Source organism: Diceros bicornis, chromosome 1 (assembly GCF_020826845.1).
Source record: "Diceros bicornis minor isolate mBicDic1 chromosome 1, mDicBic1.mat.cur, whole genome shotgun sequence".
Classification (NCBI taxonomy): domain Eukaryota; kingdom Metazoa; phylum Chordata; class Mammalia; order Perissodactyla; family Rhinocerotidae; genus Diceros; species Diceros bicornis.
Window position 1 is genome coordinate 90434893 of NC_080740.1, and position 13843 is coordinate 90448735.

At 36.6% G+C, this 13843-nt stretch overlaps 1 protein-coding gene across 8 annotated transcripts in view; it reads left to right on the plus strand.

The window, feature by feature from the left end:
* Positions 1-13843, plus strand: part of NSD1 (nuclear receptor binding SET domain protein 1) — a 163458-nt gene that overhangs the window by 85043 nt on the left and 64572 nt on the right. The gene's annotated exons all lie outside the window — the stretch shown is intronic.

A 13843-nucleotide genomic window follows, 5' to 3' on the forward strand; every position in this document is an offset into this window, starting at 1 on the left:
ATCGAAATCCCATTGTTAGTGTATAGAAAGCAAATAGATTTTATTGAATGTTAAGCTTCCTTTGACCACAACTTAAGGAAGGTCCACCTGTTATGTAGACAAAAGGGACATGTACTCTTGAAAAAGTGAAATTGTTCTGTAGTACTTATTTGAAGGCCTTAGGTGTCTTACATCCCTTCTGGAATGAAGTTTGAGAATAAATAAAACCCTGAAGTATGAAAGTATCCTACCTTAAAAGCAGAAGGAAAATAGCAGAAGTCTTTCAAGATATTATAAATTGTATTTATTGAGGATAAAACTGACTATCCTTAAACATAAGATTTCTCAAAGTTGTTTACCATAGTAGATTCTGTTTTTTAACAGCTTTATTAACATAGAATTCACATACCATAAAATTCACCTTTTTTTTTTTTTTTGGTGAGGAAGATTAGCCTTGAGCTAACGTCTGTGCCCATCTTCCTCTATTTTATGTGGGACGCCTGCCACAGCATGTCTTGATAAGCAGTGCATAGGTCTGCACCTGGGATCTGAACCTGCTAATCCTGGTCCACTGAAGTGGAGCACGTGAACTTAACCACTATACCACCCGGCCGGCCCCAAAATTCACCTTTTTTTTTTAAAGTTTATACTTCAGTGGTTTTTAGTATATTCACAGACTTGTGCAACCATCAACATGATCAGTTTTGGAACATTTGCATCACCTTGGAAAGAAACCTCGTACCCTTTATCAGTCTTCCTTCATTTCTCCCTAATCTATAGATTTGCCTATTCTGTACATTTCATATAAATGGAATCATCCACATGTGGTACTTTTGCGTGTGGTTTTTTTACTTAGCATGTATCAATGCTTTAGTTTTATTGTGCTAGAAACACAAATTTATTCTCTGAGCAAGTTTAAAGTGTACATTACGGTATTAATGATACACACATTGTTGTATAACAGATCTCTAGAACTTCTTCATCTTGCTTGTGTGAAACTCTATACCCATTGAACAGCAACTCCCCATTTCCTTCTTCCCCCAAGCCCTGGCAACCACCATTCCTCTTTCTGTTTCTATGAGTTTGATTACTTTAGACATCTCATATAAATGGAATCATGCAGTATTTGTCTTTTTGTGATTGGATTATTTCACTCAGCATAATGTCCTCAAGGTTCATCCATGTTCTAGTATATGACAGGATTTCCCTCTCTTTTGAAGCTAAATAATAGTCTATTGTATGTACATATCACATTTTTTTAATCCATTCCTCTGTCAGTGGACGTTTAGGATTGGACATTTAGGTTGCTTCCATATGTTGGCTATTGTGAATAATGCTGTGTTGAACATGAGTGTGCAAATATCTTTTTGAGTTTGTGTTTTCAGTTCTTTTAGATGTATACCCAGAAGTGAGATTGCTAGGTCATATGATAATTCTATTTTTAATTTTTTGAGGAACCTCCATGCTGTTTTCTGTAGAGATTGCACCCTTTTACAATCCTACCAACAGTGCACTAGGGTTTCAATTTCTCCACATTCTCGCCAACACTTACTTTTATTTTATTTTTTGATAGTGGCCATCCTAACAGGTGTGAGATGATATCTCTTTGTACTTTTGATTTGCATTTCCCTGATTCAGTTAGTGATGTTCAGTATCTTTTCATATGCTTGTTGGCCATTTGTATATCTTCTTTGAAGAAGTGTCTGTTCAAGTTCTTTGCCCATTTTTGCATTGGTTTTTTATTTTTTTCTTATAGAGTTGTAGGAGTTTTTTATTCTGGATAATCACCCCTTATCTGATACAAGGTTTGCAAATATTTTCTCTCATTCTGTAGGTTGTCTTTTCACTCTTTTGTTTCCTTTGCTGTGCAAAAATTTTTAAGTTTGATGTAGTCCGGTTTGTCTGTTTTTGTTTTTGTTGTCTCTGCTTTTGGTGTCATATCAAAGAAATCATTGCTCATTCCAAAGTCATGAATCTTTTTCCTTATGTTTTCTCTCTAGGAGTTTTATAGTTGCAGGTCTTAGATTTAGGTGTTTGATCCATTTTGAGTTAATTTTTGTATATGGTGTAAGATAAGGATCCATCTTCATTCTTTTGCATGTGGATATCCACTTTTCCTAGCATCATTTATTGAAGAGATTATCTTTTCCCCATTGTGTAGTCTTAGCACCTTTTGTCAAAGATAATTTGACTATACATATAAGGGTTTATTTCTGGGCTCTCTATTCTGTTCTATTGATCTTTATATCTGTCTTTATGGCAATACATTGTTTGGATTACTGTAGCTTTGTAATATGTTTTGAAATCAGAATGTGTGAGGCCTTCATCTTTGTTCTTCTTTGTCAAGGTGTCAAGGTTGTTTTGGCTATTTGGGGTCCTTTGAGATTCCATGTGAATTTTAGGATTTTTTTTTTTTCTATTTCAGAAAAAAAATGCCATTGGGATTTTGATAGGGATTGCAGTGCATCTGAAGATGGCTTTTGGGTAGTATGGACATTTTGACTATATTAAGTCTTCCAATCCATAAACATGGGTTATCTTTCCATTTATTTGTATCATTAATTTCTTTCAGCAATGTTTTGTAGTTTTCAGTGCACAACTCTTTCATGTCCTTGGTTAAGTTTATTCCTAAGTATTTTATTATTTTTTTATGCCACTATAAATGCGACTGTTTTCTTAATTTCCTTTATGAATTGTTCATTATTAGTGTATAAAATTGCAACTGATTTTTGAATGTTGATTTTTGTATTCTGCAACATTACAGAATTCATTTATTAATTCTTATAGTTTTTTTGTGGAATCTTTAGGGTTTTCCACATATAAGATTATGTCATCTTTGAACAGAGATCATTTTGCTTTTTTCTTTCCAATTTGGATGCCTTTTATTTCTAATTCTTGCCTAATTGCTCCCTCTTGGACTTCCAGTACTGTGTGTTAAATCAAGTGGCAAGAGTGAGTATTCTAGCCTTGTTCCTGATCTAAGAGAAAACGCTTTCAGTATTTCACCATAGAATATCATGTTAGCTGTGGGATTTTCATACATGACCTTTATTATGTTTAGATAATTTCCTTCTATTCCGGTTTGTTGAGTGTTTTTATCAGGAAAAAGTGTTGAATATTGTCAAGCCTTTTCTGCATCAGCTGAGATGATCATGTGATTTTCTTCATTCTGTTAATGTATTGTATTACATTTGTTGATTTTTATATGTTGAACCGTCTTTCCATCCCAGGAATGAATCCCACTTAGTCATGGTGTATAATCCGTTTAACGTGCTTCTGTTGAATTCAGTTTGCTAATATGTGTTGAGGATTTTTTGCCTCAATGTTCATAAAGAATATTGGTCTGTCTTTTTTTTTTAGTGTATTTGTCTGGCTTTGGTATCAGAGTAATGGTCACCTCATAAAATGAGTTTGGAAATGTTCCCTTCTCTTCAGTTTTTTGAAGAATTTGAGAAGGTTTAGCAAATTTTTTTATATGCTTGGTAGATTTCTTCAGTGAAGCCATCTGGTCCTGGGCTTTTCTTTCTTGGGAGGTTTTTGATGACTGCTTACTGGTTCAGATTTTCTATTTATTCATGATTCAGTCTTGGTGGATTGTATGTTTCTAGAAATTTATCCATTTCTTTTAGGTTATTCAGTTTGTTGACGTATAATTGTTCATAGTAGTCTCTTATAATACTCTGTTTCTTTGGCATCAGTTGAAATGTCTCCTCTTTAATTTCTGGTTTTGTTTGTGGTCTTCTGTTTTTTTTTTTTTTCCTGAATCTGGCTAAGGTTTTATCAATTTTGTTGATCTTTTCAGAGACTCAACTTTTAGTTTTGATATATATTTTTTATTCTCTATTTTGTTTGTTTCTTTTTTTTTTTGTGAGGAAGATCAGCCCTGAGCTAACATCCATGCCAATCCTCCTCTTTTTGCTGAGGAAGACCGGCCCTGAGCTAGCATCCATTGCCAATCCTTTTCCTTTTTTTCCCTTTTTCTCCCCAAGGCCCCAGTAGATAGTTGTATGTCATAGTTGCACATCTTTCTAGTTGCTGTATGTGGGACGCCGCCTCAGCACGGCTAGACAAGCAGTGTGTCGGTGTGCGCCCGGGAGCGGAGTGCATGCACTTAACCGCTAAGCCACTGGCCCGGCCCCTATTTTGTTTATTTCTGCTCTAATATTTATTACTTCCTTCTGCTAATTTTGGGTTTAGTTTGTTTTTGTTTTTCTTGTTCCTTGAGGTGTAAAGTTAGGTTGTTGATTTGACATCTTTTTTCTTAATGTAGGTGCTTCCTGCTATAAACTTCCCTCTTAGTACTTCCTTTGCTTCATCTTGTAAGTTTTGGTATATTGTGGTTTTGTTTTCATTTGTCTCCAGATATTTGCTAATTTTTCTTGGTATTTCTTCTCTGACTTATTGGTTGTTCAAGAGTATGTTCATTTCCATGTATTTGTGAATTTTCCAGTTTTCCACTGCTGTTGATTTCTAGTTTCATTCCATTGTGATTGGAAAAGATACTTGGTGTGATTTCAGTCTTAAGTTTGTTAAGACTTGTTTGTGGTTTATTATATGATCTATCCTGGAAAATGTTCCAAGTGTGCTTGAGAAGAATGTGTATTCTGCTGCTGTAATGTGGAGTGTTCTGTATGTGTCTTTTAGGTCCACTTGGCCTATGGAGATGTTCAAGTTCTCTGTTTTCATTTTGATCTTCTGTCTGGTTGTTCTACCCATTATTGACAGCTGGGTATTAAACTTTGCTATTACTGTTTTACTCTCTATTTCTCCTGTCAATTCTGTCAGTGTTTACTTCATATATTTGGGTGCTCTGATGTTATGTACATGTATATTTATTATTGTTATCTTCTAAAATATGTATATAATTGTTCATATTCCTGGTGAATTGACCCTTTTATCATTATATAATATCTTTATTTGTCTCTTGTGATAGACAAAATAGACCTGAGTCAAAACGAAGTGTGGCTACCTCTGCTCTCATTTTCATGTAATATCTTTTTTCATCCTTTCAATTTCAGCCTATGTGTATCTTTACATCTAAGGTGATGTATCTTGTAGACAGAATATAGTTGTATCTTGTTTTTTTTAATCCATTTAGCCACTCTGTCTTTTGACTGAGGAATTTAATTCATTTACATTTAAAGTTATTATTCACAGAGAAGGACTTATTTTTGCCATTTTTTTGTTTTCTGTCTTGCAGCTAATTAATTTTTCTCTCTTTTCCTCTCTTGTAACCTTCCTCTGTATTTCTTTTTTCCTTTTTTTTGTATTGACATACTTTGATTCCTTTCTCATTTTGTGTATCTCCTACAGGCATTTTCTTTGTGGTTACCGTGGGGCTTACATAAAACATCTTGTAGTTATAACAATCTATTTTAAGCTGATAATAATGTAACTTCAATCACATACAAAAACTCTACTCTTTTACATCTCCCCACTCCCACTTTGTTATTGATGTCACAATTACATCTTTATATATTATGTATTCATTAACATAGTTTTATAGTTATTTTTTAATGCTTTTGTCTTTTAAATTGTATACCAGACTTAAAAGTGCTTTATGCACCACCACTGTAGTATTACAGTATTGTATTTGTCAATATATTTAGCTTTATCAGCTATTTTTATATTTTTATGTGCTTTGGTGTTGCTGTCTAACATCCGTTTGTTTCAACTTGCAGGACTCCTGTAAGCATTTCTTATAAGGCAGGTCTAGTGGTTATGAACTCAGTTTTGTTTATTTTAGAAAGTTTATTTCACCTTTATTTTTGAAAGGCAGTTTTGCCAGATAATAGTATTCTTGGTTGGCATTTTTTTTATTTTAGCACTTTGAATATATCATTTCACTCCCTTCTGGCCTGTAAGATTTCTGCTGAGAAATCCACTGGTAATGTAATATGAGCTCCCTTGTCCTTGACTAGTTGCTTTTCTTGCTGCTTTCAAGATTCTCTGTCTTTGTCTTTTGACAGTTTGATTATAATGTGTCTTCAGTGTGGGCCTCTTGGGTTCACCCTGGTTGGAGATCTTGAGCTTCTGAATTTATATGTCCATTTCCTTCCTCAGATTTAGGAATTTTTTGGTCATTATTTATTCAGATAAGCTCTTTGTCCTTTTCTCTCTGTCTTCCTTTTGGAACTCCCATAATGTGTGTATTGGTCTGCTTGATGGGTTCCATAAGTCCCTTATGCTTGGCTTTTCTGTATTCTTTTTGCTCCTCTGACTTGATAATTTCAAATGACTTGTCTTCAAGTTTACTGGTTCTATCCTGTGCTTGATTAAGTCTGCTGTTGAATTTTTCTAGTGAGTTTTTCAATTCAGTTATGTTCTTTAGATCCAGAATTTCTGTTTAGTTCTTTTTTATAGTTTCATTCTCTTTCTTTCTCTTTGTTGATATGCTCATTTGTTCGTGTTAACTGTTTTCCTGATTTCTTTTAGTTATCTCTGTTCTCTTGTTGAGCTTCTTTACAACAATTATTTTGATTTCTTTGTCTGATAATTCATAGATCTCTGTTACTTTGTTGTTGGTTTCTGGAAATTTATTTTGGTCCTTTGATTGGGCCATATTTCCTTGTTTCTTCATGTATTTTGTGATTTTTTTTTTTTTTTTTTTTTTTTTTTTTGCTGAGTTTTATGCTTTTGAATAAACAACTACTTCTTCCAGTCTTTATGGACTGACTTGATACAGGGGAAGATTTTTACCAGTCAGCTTGGCTAGAGATTTTGGGAACCTCTGGAACCTTTTTTGGAGGGTGGTCTTCTCTAGGCTTGTGTGTAATTTCCTGATTAGAGAGGTTTGTCCATTTCTTTTTCAGGAGTTTGTAATCTCTTCCCCCCTCTAGTGTTTTTCTGCAGTACTACAGGTTTGCTGGTGCTACTGCAACAAGCTTCCCCACTCTCATTCTCAGTGGTCCCCAGGTATCCAAAGCTTGTGGGCTCCCCATCAGCTCCCAGAAGCAGGCTAGACAGATACTAGTCTCTTGGACTGTTCTCCAAAAATCCAGATTGCCAAATACTGGCTCTACTCTTTTCCCTTCCTCTATAGAGAGAAGCCCTGAGTTCAGTGCCTTCTCCCCATCTCACCGAGCTATTCTGGCTCTGCCTCTTTGCAGGCCCTCTGGTTCTGCAGCATGCTGCCCACTCTCTCCCTTGTTTTTAGCAGCTCCTAGGAATCCAAACTATGTAGATTCTGGTAGTGCTCACACTCAGGTTAGACAGGAACCAGTCCCTCGGGTAACCCTCTGAAAAACTAGAGTGTTGGACACATGCTTGTCCTGCTCCCTCAAGGAGCCTTGAAGGGGAGCTCAGCTGTGCTTGCTTTGGGAGTGGCAATCTCAGATTAAGTGAATTGGCTCTTTTATCCCATTTCAATGCTATTGTTCTTTGCTTTGCAACTTGTCTGGGGTACTGCAACTTATTAACTGATTTCTAGAGTACTCATAAAGGTATTTTGATGCATATATCGTTAATTGGCGTCTCTGTGAGGGAAATAGTGTGAGGACTTCCTGTTCTGCCGTCTTGCTGTTGTCACTCTTGGTTCTTGTCTTTTTAATGCCAAATACTATTCCGTGGTATGAATAAACCATATTTCATTTATTCTTTCATCAGTTGATAAGACATTTGGGTTGTTTCCACTTTTTGGCCTTTATGAATAATGCTGTTATGAACATTTGTGTGCAGTGTTTTGTGTGGATATGTTTTCATTTCTACTGGGTATATACCCAGTAGTGGAATTGCTGGGTCATTTGGTATATGTATATGTATGTGTATAATTTTTGAGGAACTGCCAGAATGTTTTGCAAAGATGTTTTACTGTTTTACATTCCCATTAGAAATGTATGAGGGTTCCAGTTTCTCCACATCTTCACGCTCACTATTTGATATAGCTGTCCTAGTCGGTGTCAAGTGATATCTCATTATTGTGGTTTTGATTTGCATTTCCCTGATGGCTAATGATGTTGAGCATCTTTTCATGCTTTTTTCATAATCAGTTGTAAATCTTCCTTGGGGAATTATCTGTCTAGATCCTTTGCCTATTTTTTAATTGGGCTATTTGTCATCATATTATTGAATTGTAAGAATTCTTTACATGGTCTAGATATAAGTCTATTATTAGATATGATTTGCAAATATTTTCTCCCATTTTACGGGTTTACCTTTTACATTCTTTTTTTTTTAATTTATTTTATTTATTTATTTATTTATTTTTGTGTGAGGAAGATCAGCCCTGAGCTAACATCCATGCTAATCCTCCTCTTTTTGCTGAGGAAGACCGGCTCTGAGCTAACATCTATTGCCAATCCTCCTCCTTTTTTTTTTTTTTTTCCCCAAAGCCCCAGTAGATAGTTGTATGTTATAGTTGCACATCCTTCTAGTTGCTGTATGTGGGACGCGGCCTCAGCATGGCTGGAGAAGCAGTGCGTCGGTGCATGCCCGGGATCCGAACCCGGGCCGCCAGCAGCGGAGCATGCGCACTTAACCGCTAAGCCACAGGGCCGGCCCTACCTTTTACATTCTTGATTATCTATTTTGAAGCACAACCGTTTTTAATTTTGATGAAGTCTAGTTTGTCTGTTTTTTCTTAGGTTGCTTGTGCTTTCGGAGTCATATTTGAGGGAAAAAGATATTCCTTCCCTGTTGAATGATCTTGGTACCCTGGTTGAAAATTATTTGACCATAAATATGAGGGTTTCTTTCTGGGCTCTTAATTCTTTTCTGTTGATATGTATATATATCAACAGATATATATATATATCTTTATGCCAGTACCATAGTCTTAATTACTCCATCTTTGTAGTTATTAATTATTGTAGCTTTGAAATTGAAAAGTGCAAGTCCTCCAACTTTGTCCTTTTACAAGATTGTTTTGGGTTTTCTGGATCTTTTGTATTTCCCTGTTAAGACCAGCTTGTCAATGTCTGTAAAAAGAGGCCAGCTGGGATTTTGAAAGGGATTGTGCTGAATCTGTAGGTCAGTTTGGGCAGTGTTAACATTGTAACAATATTAAGTTTTCCAAACTATGAACAAGGGATGGCCTTCATCTCTTTTAATGATGTTTTGTAGTTTTCAGTGTACCAGTCTTGTGCTTCTTTTGTTCAATTTATTCCTAAGTATTTTATTCTTTCTTGATGCCATTATAAATGAAATTGTTTTCTTTTTTAAAAATTATTTTATTGAGGTCATAATGGTTTATTATATTGTGTAATTTCAGGTGTACATTATTATTTATCAGTTTCTGTATAGACTGCATTGTGCTCACCACCAATAGTCTAATTTTTATCTGACACCATATATGTATGCCCTTTTACCCCTTCCACCCCACCCCCCCACCCCCAACCCCCTTCCCCTCTGGTAACCACTGATCAGTTCTCTTTGTCCCTGTCTTAGTTTATCTTCCACACATGTGTGAAATCATACAGTGTTTGTCTTTCTCTGTCTGGCTTATTTCACAGAATACCCTCAAGGTCCATCCATGTTGTTGCACATGGGAGGATTTTGTCTTTTTTTATGGCTGAGTAGTATTCAATTGTGTATATATACACACGCACACCCCCCACATCTTCTTTATCCATTCATCAGTCAGTGGGCACTTGGGTTGCTCCCACATCTTGGCTATTGTGAATAATGTTGCAGTGAACCAAGGGGTACATAAATCTCTTTGCGTTATTGATTTCGAGTTGGAAAAAAAGAAAACAATTTCATTTATAATGCCAGTAGCGGGATAGCTGGATCGTATGGTATTTCTATTTTTAATTTTTTGAGAAATCTCCTTACTGTTTTCCATGGTGGCTGCACCAGACTTTGCATTCCCACCAGCAGTATATGAAGGTTCTCTTTTCTCCACATCCTCTCCAGCATTTGTTATTTTTTGTGTTGTTAATTATAGCCACTCTGACAGGTGTAAGGTGATATCTCCTTATAGTTTTGATTTGCATTTCCCTAATAATTAGTGATGTTAAACATCTTTTTATGTGCCTGTTGGCCATTTGTGTATCTTTTTTGGAAAAATGTCCGTTCACGTCCTTTGCCCATTTTTTGATCAGGTTGTTTGTTTTTTTGTGGTTAAGTTGTATGAGTTCTTTATATATTTGGTAATTAACCTGTTGTGAGATAGATATATGATTTGCAAGTATTTTCTCCCAGTTGTTGGGTTGTCCTTTTCATTTTGTTCCTGGTTTCCTTTGCCTTACAGAAGCTCTTCAGTCTGGTGATGAAATTGTTTTCTTAATTTTATTCTTGGATTGCCTATTGCAAGTATATAGAAATATGGTTGATTTTTGTATATTGATCTTGTATGTTGCAAGCTTGCTGAACTCATTTTTTATCTCTAGTTGTTTTATTGTGAATTCTTCAGGTTTTTCTATGTACATGATCATGTTATCAGCTATAGAGATAGTTTTACTTCATCCCTTCTAATCTGGATGCCTCATTTCTTTTTCTTGCCTAATTGCCCTAGCTAGAGCCTCCAGTGCAGTGTTGCGGATAAGTGGAGTGAACAGACATCCTCGTCTTATTCCTGATCTTATGGGGCAAGCATCCAGTCTTTCACCATTAACTATGGTGTTAGCTGTGATTTTGATAGTTGGCTTTTCCGATTGCCAAAGTTGCCTTCTATACCTAGTTTGTTTAGTTTGTCAGATGTTTTTTTCTGTGTCTATTGAGATAATCATTCTTTTTTATTTCTTTTATTCTATCAACATGATGTATTAATTACATTAATTAACTTTCTTATGGGGGTTTGAATTATCTTGGCCCACAGGGCTGCAAATCCACAAGAGGACCAGTCACAACTTTTTTTTTTTTTTTTTTTTTTTTTTGTGAGGAGGATCGGCCCTGAGCTAACATCTGCCAATCTTCCTCTTTTTGCTGAGGAAGACTGGCTTTGGGCTAACATCCATGCCCATCTTCCTCCACTTCATATCGGATGCCGCCACAAGCACGGCTTGCCAAGCGGTGAGTCCGTGCATCCCCGGGATCCGAACCTGCGAACCCTGGGCCACTGCAGCTGAGCGTGCGCACTTAACCGCTGGCGCCACCGGGCCAGCCCCAAGTCACAATTTCTCCAGGACTTGTTCTCCCTCCTACTCCCCTTCTACTTTATGCCAAGGCACTTTTCCTTGTGGTCTCATGGAAGTTGAGACATGGTGTACTTCTGCTTCACCGTAACTCTGAGGATAGAGCCCTTTGGGGCCCTAGCTTAGTGTCCTTTAAACTACTGCCCCCTTCACTTTAACAGGATTGCCAAAAAGCCCTCGGGACAAAAATTAGTTTCAGTGCTATTTATTTACCTAGGGTTATTATTTTCATTAGTTTTTGGTTTGTAGTTCTTTACAATCTCGTCAATAGTTTGCTTCTTTTAAGGGAATTTTTAAAACACTTTATACAGCATTTTTATTTGTTTTCAGCAGGAGGTTTGGGCTGAGTCATTTGCCATTATTATGAGGAGTTGTTTGTTTGGGCTTTTGCTTATTTTTTTTTGAACTCTTGGGTCTGAGGTTCCAGAACTAGGGAAATAGAGACATGACAAGGGCTAATAATCTGTGTGAGAGGAGTGATGTTACTGTTAGTACTCTAGTCCTCTGGGAAGATTCACCATTGTGATGAAAAGGAGAAAACTTTGTAATTCAGCCTTAAAGAGACTTGATTTTTCTTATTTTCATTAAACAACTTTATTCAGGATATAATTTACATACCATAAAATTCACACATTTTAAGTGTACACGTGAATGATTTTTAGTAAATTTACTTAGATGTGCAACCATCCCCATAAATCAGTTTTAGAACATTTCTGCCACCCTAGTAAAGATACCTCTATCCCATTTACAATTAGTCCGTATTTGTACTCCTAGCCCCAGGCAGCCACTAATCTTTCTCTAGATTTGCTTTTTCTGGACATTTCATATTAATGGAATACCAGTACGTGATCTTTTGTGTCTTGCTCCTTGTATTTAGCATGTTTTGTGGTTTATCTGTATTGTAGCATGTATCAATATTTTGTTCTTTTTTATTGCTGAATAATATTCCCGCATATAGCTATACTGCATTTTATTTATCCATTCATCAGTTGGTGAATGTTTGGGGTTGGTTCACCTTTTTGGATATTTTATTATTTTAGCTGTTATGTGTACACTCTATAGTTTAAAGCTATGCTAGACTTGTCCCGTGTGAGCAGTTTATCTCCATTCTCCACAACAGGTCCTGGCTCTGTGTTAGGAATTAAAATATATTTGCAAAGAAACTTAGTGGTGGTGTGCTTTTGTTCCCACTCTGTCTCATATTTGCTGTGTATCGTGTATTGAGGTTTGTGTGATTTACTCCTCTCTCCATTGGCGTTTGTAATTTTCTAGCTTTTAGTATTTCCCTTTAGTATCCAAAAGGTCATATTCCTCTTTTGTTCCTGATATTCTTTGCTTGGCAAATCACTTCCTTTTGGCCTCGGTTTGCCCATTTATAGAGTAGTTGGATTAGGTGAGTTCTCCAGGCTCTTTCAACTCAAAAATAGTTTGACTGGGTGAGCAATTTAGTTTAGGTGAGAATATAGTTGGGGTGGCGGGGAAGGGATGTGGTGGCAGGTATAGTTGAGGAAGGGAAGAAATAGGAGCTTAGGAACAGCTAGGAAGCATCTTCGGTTTTAAGTTATTCAATTGTGACCAGGCTGTTTTCATTTACAGTGTGTTATTCTATTGTTCATCTAAGGGAGGGAGTTGCTAAACTTTTCCTTGAAAGGACAGATAGTAAATATGGCTTTGTGAGCCATACTGTCTCTGTCACTCTCAACTCTGCCTTTGTAGCACAAAAGCAGCCATAGACTACTTGTAAATAAATGAGCCTGGCTGTATGCCAGTAAAACTTTATTTACAAATACAGTCCCATTGGTAGTTTGCCAAACCCTAAAACTTTAAAGGATTGTTCTGTATAATTTTGGTGAGGAGCAGTGCATGCACTTGTGCAGGAACCTAATAGGTGTGTCAGATACAGAGTTTCTCATATTAATTTCCAATCTTTCATGCTGTTTGCTGGTTTTCTTGTGAATCTCAAGAAAATAGAAAGCTGGAGGGACTGAAGCTTAGTCTGAGAAGTTATTCTGTGAGAGAAGTGAACCTAAAGATAGAATGGGGACAGCAGCTTCAAGAGGAAAGGGAAGGAAGATGATTAGCCCATGAAACATGCTAAAAGACAAAGGTGAGAACATAGGCTGTAGGACTGAGATCCTCTTAGTGTCAGAGAGATAGTGATGAAGGGGCATGAGGGATATGATGATAGCATAGGAACCTGTTTTAGTAAAAAGAACCCAATGGTTTTGGAGTTTGGACAGATTTTGGTTGGAGTCATGGCCTTGCCACTAAAATAATGGACTAACTTCAATAGGTTTGGGCAAGTCGCTTTCCTCTTTGAGCCTCAATTACATTTCTTATAAAATGGGGGTATCATCACCTAGCTTGTGGATTGAAGTGAGGATTAGAGATTCATGAACACTACATGGCTGAACAATGACTTCCACATAGTAAACCCCTGTTGTTCCTTATCATTTCTTTGGTCTTATTTCTGTTAAAAAAAATGTCATTAGTGTTTGAAAACTTGGATCCCATGTCTAATGGGAATATTTGTTTTTAGTGCCTTCTGGTCACTAGCAACCTTGTGTACAGCAGAGTAGAACCCTGCCTTGTCTTTTTGTGCTATCCTCTCACCTTCTGGTGCTATGTCAGACAATGTTCCACTGCTATTCATAGGGTTGTCATGGTCAATTTTTTCAGAAGTCGGGGGCCAGGTCCTTCTTCCTAGTCTGTCTTACACTAGAAGCTCCGCTGAAACCTGTCCACTATGAGACCCTGGTGGTATTTGAAATACCAGTGGCATAGCTTTCAGC